General features: G+C 47.2%; 1 protein-coding gene across 1 annotated transcript in view; it reads right to left on the reverse strand.

Moving 5' to 3' along the window:
- LOC126091924 (protein expanded) overlaps positions 1-10,975 on the reverse strand; it is a 529,897-nt gene extending 518,922 nt beyond the window's left edge. Inside the window, exon 1 of the mRNA XM_049907244.1 lies at positions 10,515-10,975. The gene's annotated coding sequence lies outside the window, so the exon portion shown is untranslated. The remainder of the gene's footprint in view (positions 1-10,514) is intronic.
- Positions 10,976-11,544: the final 569 nt, after the last annotated feature.

Raw genomic sequence — 11,544 nt, forward strand, 5'->3', positions numbered from 1 at the left:
TGTCATGCAGTTCGTTCTACACGACAATTCTCGGCCGCACTCTGCAGGGGCAATGAAGATGCTCCTGCAGCATTTTCGATGGGAAGTGTTTGATCACCCACAATACAGCCCGTAATTGACCCCTGAGGTTCATCTCTGCCCAAATGAACCGCTGGCTATGAAGACAATACTTTGACACAGACAACGAGCTGCAGTCCAGAGTAGAAAATTGTCGAAAAGCACTGACTGCTGTCTTCTATAGCGAGGGAATTGCAAAGTTGGTACAACGCTACGACAGATGTCTGTTACGATTCGACAGGTAGCGGCAGCCCGTCACATGGGGTTCACTGTTGGCTCGATCCAGGAAATAAATACCAGCACCGGCGGCTGGTTCGATAGTGATTTAAACGCAAGTTATGAAAAGATTTCTGTGCATCGATGCTGAGAAAATACACTAGGGTACGTGTACAGGCAGTGGGGAAAACTTGCCTGCTCTTACGCTGTGTGGGTGCGCAGCCGGCGCGCGGTGAAAGGTTAAGCCGGCCGAGTGCAGGCCAGCTCCCGGCATTCCTCTGAGCCGCAGCGGGCGCCTTTCGTATTTGCTTACGTAACTGTGCTGGCCGGTCCAGCGCAGACATCGCGTCTCAGCGTCGTCCGCTTCATTGCTCACCCCTTCATTACTCACGCTGCGTGTGTCACATACCGGCATGCCGCGGCCCGCCAAGTGCTTCTTCTCTACCAGTATTTTCTCTGTACGTAATAGACGCGGACTTGCGACGAAGACTGCCTCACCTTCAAGAGAACACGGTCTCAAGTTTTAAGCGCGAGACTTGCGTGGGAAAGAAGGTAGACTGCATTTTCCAAGTATCCTACCAAAGATCGTTCCGTTTCATATGCCAACAAACTGTTATATCCGGTTTACTGATTACAATTCTGACTCATTACTACTGTAGGCATAAAATAGCACGTTTCTGCGTTTTCTGAAATGCAGAATTTTATTATCGCTCATTGCATCATCTGAGAAAAGTCTGATATTACTAGTAATATAGTCTGCCAGGTCATTAATAACATGGCAAGGCTCCCAACACACTTCCACATCTGTTGATGGCTCTCGAACAGATTGTATGATTGCACCAGTGAAGTAAGAAAACGACGTATTGGGAAAAAGAAATATAGGTACAATTACAGGGACACAGTTGTGATTAAGGCACTGCAAGAGGGATACCCTTATGATTACAGAACGTATTTAAGAATGGACGGCGAAAAATGCACTCTAAAGCCGTCGGCACACGGACTCTGTTGTCGAACGTTAACATTGAGCGTGCCAAGTTCAACGTGCTGCTGAACGCTCAGGAACGGTGCGACTTGTGCATACGGAACGTTGGCCCCAACGTGGTATACGCGATCGCAACGCACTCCAGCGGCAGTTGAGGGATGTTTCTAGTTCGTAAATCACACTGTGTACTCAACGGGCGCGCGTAAAATTCCCACATTAGCTCTATTAGAACTCACATTTCCTCCATCGTCCACGAAAAGGAAAGTACCATGTCCAATCAATAAAGACACAGGCTTATAAAAGTTCCATTGCAAACAGTGCGGTACAAATTTGGAATACTTCTTCGCATAAGATAAACATTATTTCATCATTCCCACATTTTAGTAAAACCCCAAGGTCAGTCTTACTTGATCACTGTCTTTGCAACATGTGAATTACGAAGCGTAAAAGAAAAAGAAGCAAAATATTACAGCATCATCTATCACAAAGCGAAAAAAGTGGTCCAACTAAAACATTCATATTTCTTTACATACTACACGAATATGTAATAAAAAATGGGGGTTCCTGTTTTAAAAAACGCAGTTGATACCAGTTTGACCTATGGCAGCGCCATCTAGCGGGCCATCCATAGCGCCATCTGGTTTCCCCCTTCAAGCTAGACGAGTTTCGTTCTTTGTAGTTTTTTCGTTTGACGCTTATTTTGTGTGAGATATTTGGCCCAGTCACAATCATTGGAGCACCCTGTATATGCAGACTGAAGCGACGGATGAAAATTTGTTCCAAGGCAGCGATTTTATTCTGGGACTCCTGCTAATTAGGCAGATGCGCAAACCACTACCTCACCCTGGCACAGTGATTTTGCACAACTGCATGGACTAAATTAGTTTAAGTTAGATTAAGTACTTTGTAAGTCTAGGGACCGATAACCTCAGCAGTTTAGTCCCATAGGGACTTACTGCCATCACGACCACGCCACCTGCCTCAATCCCAATTCCCATTCACGCCTCGGCTCCAACTGTGTTGGAATAGTAACTCAGTATCGAACAGAATGGGGGATCCTGCCTGAAATCCAGGCTTAGGTGCTTTAATCAAAAGAAACTGTGTAGTTCCAGAGACCTAAGTCTCAAACATCAGTGATGTATATATGCAGACTGAAGTGACGAATGGGAATATCAAGTGGGCTAAGGCGTGAATGGGAATCTGGATTGAGGAGGGAAGTGTGCTAGGGTAGTCCATGCAATTGTGCGAAGTCACCGTGCAGCGTGGCATAGTGATTAGCATATCTGCTCTGTGAGCAGGAGACCTGGGTTCGAATCCTGCCTCAGTACAAATTTTCATTCCTTGCTTCAGCCTGCATGTATACATTAGTAGATAAAGTTTTGATAAGGAACACAAGTCTGGAAATGTACCGTTTGGATGTAAAATTAGTTTGACGAACGGACCACTTTCAAACCTCCCATTTCATGGTAAGGCCGTAGTGGAGTACTGCGCTCTGACCGGTTTGCCACTACAGGATATGGGTATTTAATGGGCTACGGCAGCAGGCGACCGATGGGAGTGCCTTTATTAACACCACAACATCGCCTGCAGCGGCTCTACTGGGCTCGTGACTCTAGTCGACTGGGAAACAGTGGTCTGGTCAGATGAGTCCCGATTTCAGTTGGTAAGAGCTGATGGTGGGGTTCGAGTGTGACGCAGACTCCACGAACATATGGACCCAAGTTGTCAACAAGGCACTCAGCAGGCAGGTGGGTCTCCATAATGGTGTGGGCTGTGTTTACATGATATGGACTGGGTCCTCTGGTCCAACTGAACCGATCTTTGACTGGAAATAATTATGTTCAGCTCCTCTGAAAGGGCACGACCAACTTCCTCCCACATCCTTCCCTAGTCCGATGAGACCGATGACCTCGCTGTTTGGTCTCCTCCCCTAAATCAACTCATCTCAACCATATGCAGCCATTCATTGACTTCACGACGGAATTTTTATGGATGACAATGCGCCATGTCACCGGATGACAATTGTTCGCGATTGGTTTGAAGAAAGTTCTGGATAGTTGGAGCCAACGACCTGGCCACCCAGATAGCCCGACATGAATCCCAAAGAACATTTGTGGGACATTAGCGAGGTGTCAGTTCGCGCACAGAATCCGGCAGCACTTTCGCAGTTAAGAACGGCTATAGAGGCAGCCAGACTCAATATTTCTGCAGAGGACTTCCGACGTTTTGTTGAAAAATGGTTCAAATGGCTCTAAGCACTATGGGACTTAACATCTGAGGTCATCAGTCCCCAAGAACTTAGAACTACTTAAACCTAACTAACCTTGTAAGTAGGCTGTTTAGGTTCTTATATTGGTAACGCCGCCGCCACGTAGCGCTCTCTGTATGAAAATCACTGGCTGTGCTGTGTGCAGTCAGTGGCTAGTTTGCATTGTTGTCTGCCATTGTAGTGTTGGGCAGCTGGACGTGAACAGCGCGTAGCGTTGCGCAGTTGGAGGTGAGCCGCCAGCAGTGATGGATGTGGGGAGAGAGATGGCGGAGTTTTGAAATTTGTAATATTGGATATCATGAACTGCTATATACATTATGACTTTTGAACACTATTGAGGTAAATACAGGGCTATTACAAATGATTGAAGCGATTTCATAAATTCACTGTAGCTCCATTCATTGACATATGGTCACGACACACTACAGATACGTAGAAAAACTCATAAAGTTTTGTTCGGCTGAAGCCGCACTTCAGGTTTCTGCTGTCAGAGCGCTCGAGAGCGCAGTGAGACAAAATGGCGACAGGAGCCGAGAAAGCGTATGTCGTGCTTGAAATGCACTCACATCAGTCAGTCATAACAGTGCAACGACACTTTAGGACGAAGTTCAACAAAGATCCACCAACTGCTAACTCCATTCGGCGAAGGTATGCGCAGTTTAAAGCTTCTGGATGCCTCTGTAAGGGGAAATCGACGGGACGGCCTGCAGTGAGCGAAGAAACGGTTGAACGCGTGCGGGCAAGTTTCACGCGTAGCCCGCGGAAAATTGGCTCATGCCACAACTGGAGACCGACAGCGCCGACTTCATCTTTCAACAGGATGGTGCTCCACCGCACTTCCATCATGATGTTCGGCATTTCTTAAACAGGAGATTGGAAAACCGATGGATCGGCCGTGGTGGAGATCACGATCAGCAATTCATGTCACGGCCTTCACGCTCTCCCGACTTAACCCCATGCGATTTCTTTCTGTGGGGTTATGTGAAAGATTCAGTGTTTAAACCTCCTCTACCAAGAAACGTGCCAGAACTGCGAGCTCGCATCAACGATGCTTTCGAACTCATTGATGGGGACATGCTGCGCCGAGTGTGGGAGGAACTTGATTATCGGCTTGATGTCTGCCGAATCACTAAAGGGGCACATATCGAACATTTGTGAATGCCTAAAAAAACTTTTTGAGTTTTTGTATGTGTGTGCAAAGCATTGTGAAAATATCTCAAATAATAAAGTTATTGTAGAGCTGTGAAATCCCTTCAATCATTTGTAATAACCCTGTACATTGTTTGTTCTCTATTAAAATCTTTCATTTGCTAACTATGCCTATCAGTAGTTAGTGCCTTCCGTAACGACATCATACACGTCCATGCCCGAGGCAGTATTCGGACCTGCGACCGTAGCAGCAGCGCGGTTCCGGACTCAAGCGCCTGAAACCGCTCGGCCACAGCGGCCGGCGACGATTTGTTGAGTCTATGCCATGTCGAACTGCTGCACTATGCCGGGCAAAAGGAGACCCGACGCCATATTAGGAGGTGCCCCATGACTGTTGTCACCTCAGTGCGTTTTACAGCCTACCCCGTTGTCATCCTCCAAATACGAGAAATCATCAACTGGTCCTATGACTTCATTATTTACTTGAACTGTTTTCTTTTCAGTGTGTTATCTGTGCATTATTTCATCGCACTATAATTAGCGTTCTGGCCTATTTGCGAACTGAGGCAAACAGTGTAATTGACCAGCAAAAAGAATTTGCTGCAGGTATAATCCATTCTCTTTTACCGGTAGGAGAGCAAGAACTTCATGTATGGCTGTAAAAAACAGGTTTCATGCCGTAGAGCCTCATTGACTGCCTCCTCTATCAGTTCTGAGTTTCCAAATACACTACTGGCCATTCAAATTGCTACACCACGAAGATGACGTGCTAAAGACGCGAAATTTAACCGACAGGAAGAAGATGTTGTGATATGCAAATGATTAGATTTTCAGAGCATTCACACAAGGTTGGCGCCGGTGGAAACAACTACAACGTGCTGACATGAGGAAAGTTTCCAACCAATTTCTCATACACAAACAGCAGTTGACCGGCGTTGCCTGGTGAAACGTTGTTGCGATGCCTCGCGCGAGGAGGAGAAATGCGTACCATCACGTTTCCGACTTCGGATTGTAGCCTATCGCAATTGCGGTTTATCATATCGCGACATTGCTGCTCGCATTGGTCGAGATCCAATGACTGTTAGCAGAATATGGGATCGGTGGGTTCAGGAGGGTAATACGGAACATCGTGCTGGATTCCAACGGCCTCGTATAACTAGCGGTCGAGATGACAGGCATCTTCTCCGCATGGCTGTAACGGATCGTGCAGCCATGTCTCGATCCCTGTGTCAACAGATGGGGACGTTTGCAAGACAACAACCATCTGCACGAACCGTTCGATGACGTTTCCAGCAGCATGGACTATCAGGTCGGAGACCTTGGCTGCCGTTACCCTTGACTCTGCATCACAGACAGGAGCGCCTGCGATGGTGTACTCAACTACGAACCTGGGTGCACGAATGGCAAAACGTCATTTTTTCGGATGAATCTAGGTTTTGTTTACAGCATCATGATGGTAGCATCCGTGTTTGGCGACATCGCGGTCAACGCACATTGGAAGCGTGTATTCGTCATCGCCATACTGGCATATCACTCGGCGTGATGGTATGGGGTGCCATTGGTTATACGTCTCGGTCACCTCTTGTTCGCATTGACGGCACTTTGAACAGTGGACGTTACATTTCAGATGTGTTACGACCCGTGGCTCTACCCTTCTTCGATCCCTGCGAAACCCTACATTTCAGCAGGACAATGCACGACCGCATGTTGCAGGTCCTGTACGGGCCTTTCTGGATACAGAAAATGTTCGACTGCTGCCCTCGCCATCACATTCTCCAGATCTCTCAGCATTTGAAAAAGTCAGGTCAATGGTGGCCGAGCAACTGGGTCCTCACAATACGCCAGTCACTACTCTTGATGAACTGTGGTATCGTGTTGAAGCTGCATGGGCAGCTGTACCTGTACACGCCATCCCAGCTCTGTTTGACTCAATGCCCAGGCGTATCTAGGCCGTTATTACGGCCAGAGGTGGTTGTTCTGGGTACTGATTTCTTAGGATCTATGCACCCAAGTTGCGTGAAAATGTAATCAAATGGTTCAAATGGCTCTGAGCACTATGCGACTTAACTGCTGAGGTCATCAGTCGCCTAGAACTTAGAACTAATTAAACCTTACTAACCTAAGGACATCACACACACCCATGCCCGAGGCAGGATTCGAAGCTGCGACCGTAGCGGTCACGCGGTTCTAAACTGAAGCGCTAGAACTGCAAGGCCACACCGGCCGGCAAAATGTAATCACATGTCAGTTCTAGTATAATATATTTTTCCAATGAATACCCGTTTATCATCTGCATTTCTTCTTGGTGTAGCAATTTTAATGGCCAGTAGTGTACCTCGCTGATGTAGACGGTCCATGCTGTTGAGACAAAAACAGAGCAAAGGCGTAAGCTGCATGAACTTTGTCGAACGGACAGCAATTCCTAGATCAAAATGGAAAGAGATCGGAACGGTGGAATGACGGAGGCACTGCGTTCGTGTCGGGGATTAGCGTCTATCTAGGCCTGCCTCTCCCTCCGACCGTCCTGATGCATATAGGTTTCCTCTGGTGTCCATAGACTTAACGAGTCCTAGGATGTTCAGTAAACAAGAACCGTTTCCCTATACTCATAGCGTCCAACTAGGGGAATATTCAATTTTCAATGATTGAGACATGAATTACACATTATAAACGTTCCTTTTTCGATAAAAATTGCATTGTTAAATATGGGAATAGTTAAAAAAGTGCGTGCGTATCCATAGTATCTACACAGTCATCTGAGCGCTCAGTGGGACTGATTGCCACGACCTGCATTCGAGATTTGGTACTCCAAAGAATTTCTCCTTTATTGGAGGGCTGGAATCGAAGGCACGCAACATTATGCATGGCACTGTTGAGGTAAACATGTAGGAAAAACTGTTGTTGCGGTTCGAAATCTGATAAAATGTTCGCGACAGCAGTGTGTTAATGAAACAGCCCTCCCTAGAGACGTGTAAGTGACACGGTTGGAAGAGAATGTCACAGCAGTCTGTTAGCTGGACGAAGTACCCATCATCTGATTTCGGAGTGCTTTATTATGGATGGACAACGTGGGCTGTGACAAGGTATAGTTACGAGGAACGAATTACGACTTTTTAAGTAGATAACCTAATCGCGGTACTTCCTTCGTCATTTTCTTCCTCTAGCGCTCGACGCGTTTTAAATTAGTCACAAACAGTGAGGTAAAACCAGAAGCATATGTATCGTACTCTTGGTTATCAAATAAAATTGACACCAGGAAGCATTTAATAGTGGCATAAGTTTTTTAACGTGTCATTGGACCAGCAGTCCAAATTTTTTATGTACTGAACGTAATTGGGAAACACGAGAAAACGAAAGGCACGGGTTGGGAGCAACAAGAAAAAAAATCGTTGTGCTGATAAGTATAGAAATGTAGGAACACAGAGTCCTGTAGCTTAGATCTAATGCCGACATTACTCCTTGTACACCAGGCATGTCCAGACTTACTTGTTTGTACGGTTTTTTTTTTTTTTTTTTGTCAGCAGTCTCGGTGAAATAACCGGCGAACTTTATTTTTTCACCATGTGGGAAACTCCCCAAACATCCACCAGCAACTACAAAACTGACATATGAAAGCTTCAGCCACTGCACATCTGGTCATACAAAACGAATGAACTGCGCAAGAACAACAAACATTGAGGGCTTGGCGTCAAAAGAAAAATAAAGCAAAAGGAAAGTTATCGTCTGCATGGCTATGGCAACCCCTCGATCGATTGATTCGGACCATGGCGTTCTTGCACACTCTACGTCACGAAAAATATCGAGTTGTCAATTGTTGTCATACCGTATACACGAAGAACAGAATTAGAGCATAAGTTGACAGTCATTTGACGTCAGAAATAAATCTTTTAGGAATATCCAATATCTTTACGATAAAAATAAGATAACCCCAGCAGTTTCTTTTATTCCCGGGCCGGCCGGTGTTGCCGAGCGGTTCTAGGCGCTCCAGTCTGGAAACACGCGTCAGCTACGGTCGCAGGTTCAAATCCTGCCTCGGGCATGGGTGTGTGTGATGTCCTTAGGTTAGTTAGGTTTAAGTAGTTCTAAGGGCTGATGACCTCATAAATTAAGTCCCATAGTGCTCAGAGCCATTTGAACCATTTTTTATTCCCGTTTGCAAAATAAAGTTTGATTTCTCTGTATCCGCTTTGAATTCTGTCTTGTTTCTATTTTATTTTGTCTTTTTTATTTATCCAGACTTTTTTTACAACTAGGTACCATATTTTGTGTGATTGTTATTGCCCTAGTGTGTTGTGTGTGGTACCGTTTATACACACTGACATTTTCTTTTCTTTTTTACGCCTTTATCCATTTCAGTGTACCTCAGTTTCGAAAATTGACACAGAAATGGACGGCATTGAACGAGCTTTTTCTACTCCTACATAAGATTCTTAATGTATTTTAGTGAAACCAGGAGAACGCTGAAGTGGAAGATGTAAAAATAAATAAATAAAGCAAGAAGACGTCACACATACAATACGCATACACTAAGAAACGCGGTTAAGACAGGGAAATATGACAAAAGACGTCACGCATGTAACAGACGTCGCACATACAATATACATACACTAAGGAGCGAGGTTAAGGCAGGGAATTATGACATGCTGTTATCCATTACGTGTACCATAAATGGCGAGCTGTAAATTTAAGATGTATATGATAGGAATATAGCAGTAACGTGGAATCCTCACACAGTGTGGCGTAGGTACGTAAATACGACTGAGTAAACGCAAAGAGAAAAACGTTTCGTGTTTTGCAGAAAAACCTTTTTCTGTATTTCGGTTATGATTGGGCGGAAGATGTGATTCAGGTACTATTAAAGCAGTAGTGCCCTGTTACGGAGGCTGTGTGAAGGAAAACTACGGTAAGGTAATTTTTAAGAGGTAACTGAATGTTAAACAACGCATCTTACGGTCAGAAAGAAGTCAAATACGAAAAATATATAAAAAATAAAAAAACTGCTGAGTTTTGCTAAACTCCCACATTACATTATCGCAGTGTATCCGTCACACAGCCATAAACTCATATTGCAATACTTTTTTTTTTTTATAAGCTCATTGGATACTTTGAAATTCGCAGAGCAAGGCCTTTCTGTAAGGAGTAAAGTGAGCTGAATAGCAGGCAGCGTACATGTGACGCAGGCATAGGTGCTACGTCGGCCTCCTGCGGGCCAAACAACATTCCTCCGCTCCTGCGAGACTATCTCAGTTTCACGCTTGACATTTCAAACGTTTCTATCTGGAACGACGGGAGGGAGAGAAAAAGAACTAGAGAAAGAGAGAGAGAGAGAGAGAGAGAGAGAGAGAGAGAGAGAGAGAAAGAGAGGGAGGGAGGGAGGGAGAGAGAGAGAAAGTTTGCGGCACAGAAGGGCAGCACCTAATACGCGGGGTCATTGCCCCCCACCACGACACAAAGCTGCATGGACGACTGCGTACGCATTCCGTATTAGCCGCGGCGTCCGAGGCGCGAACAGAGAGAAAGATCCCGCTTGGTGCCGCGGCCGCTCCGACGGGAATCGGCACAAGCGAGATGACCGGAAAACGCGGCCAGGGTCCGCTTCGCCTCACTCCTGTGACACGGTTCGGACAAGCCGGGTGCCCACGAGTTCATACGCCGGTCGTGACCACGAGGTTTTCTAACAAAAAATATCGATGATCACTTTAATCCGGATGACTAGCGAATTCTTCGTAGAGCAAATGAATTTGTATACAAAGCCCGTGAGCCGATAAATGTCTCAATTAGGGTGAAGACTGACGCTCCTGCGACAAAGAAGTAGAAAAAAATGGTGTACATTTCACTTACCTTTCAGCTGTGCTAGTACGCTTGGAAAGTTTTCTTCAGTGCCGGTGGTCCTCGAATGACGGTCGGCGAACGAAAATATCCTCACAGTTTGTCATTCCACCTCGTCGGTCACAATTGACAGTAATCACTGCGGTCAAAGCACTACACGAAGTCAAATAGGTACAGTGTGGAGAACGAACTGTGGCGGCAGCTTTGCGCTGTCACTTCTCAAGCAATGATAAAAAAAAAGTTGTATTTTAGTCGATATGGAAATATGTGACGCGCACTGATTTTCGACGCGGTAGCACCACCTCGGCAGAGAACGCGGCACACGAGAAAGGCGGCAGCGGCGCCACGGAGCCGGCTCGCGGTTGTTTGTTGTTGTTATTGTTGTCGCAGGATGATCGCCGCGTGTCGACGCCGGCGCACAGACAGCGGGCGCGCGCGCCACTGAAGACGCACGCACAGTAGCCGCGGGACGCAGAGACCGGCCGACCGGCGAACCAGCCAACCAGGCAGCAGCACAGCCCCGCTGGACTGACGCGGCGGCCGGCGCGCGCGGGCCCACACCGCCGCCTCACGCACACACACACACACACACACACACACGTACGTACGTACACACACACGGCCGCGGAGGAATGCGGCGGGACAGAGACGTAGAGAGACGCAGAAAGAGAGCGGACGAAGGAGGAGGAGCAAGAGGAACGGAGGAAGGAGGGTGGGAGGTGCGCACGCGGACGCTGGCGCCGCCGCTGCGCCCTGGCGGCCGCCGCGCCAACCAGCCGGCAGGTAGGCGGCTGCGGACTCGCTCGCTAGGTAGGTAGGGCTCCGGAATGCGCCCTGCCCGCCCCTCCTCACGGCTCGAGGCTACATTCCAGCCGCCGCCGCGCCGCCACCGCCGACCGGACCGAGGCTAGCCTCGCGCGCCGGGTGCCAACTTTACAGGCAAAAATTCTACTCCTTCTATAGAATGAAGGATTATACCCCTCCTATAGCAGGCGAGCGACCTCGAATCCCCTCCTGCGAGCCGAGCCGAGCCGAGCCGCCG

The sequence above is a fragment of the Schistocerca cancellata genome, chromosome 7 (genome assembly GCF_023864275.1).
Source record: "Schistocerca cancellata isolate TAMUIC-IGC-003103 chromosome 7, iqSchCanc2.1, whole genome shotgun sequence".
In the NCBI taxonomy this organism is placed as follows: domain Eukaryota; kingdom Metazoa; phylum Arthropoda; class Insecta; order Orthoptera; family Acrididae; genus Schistocerca; species Schistocerca cancellata.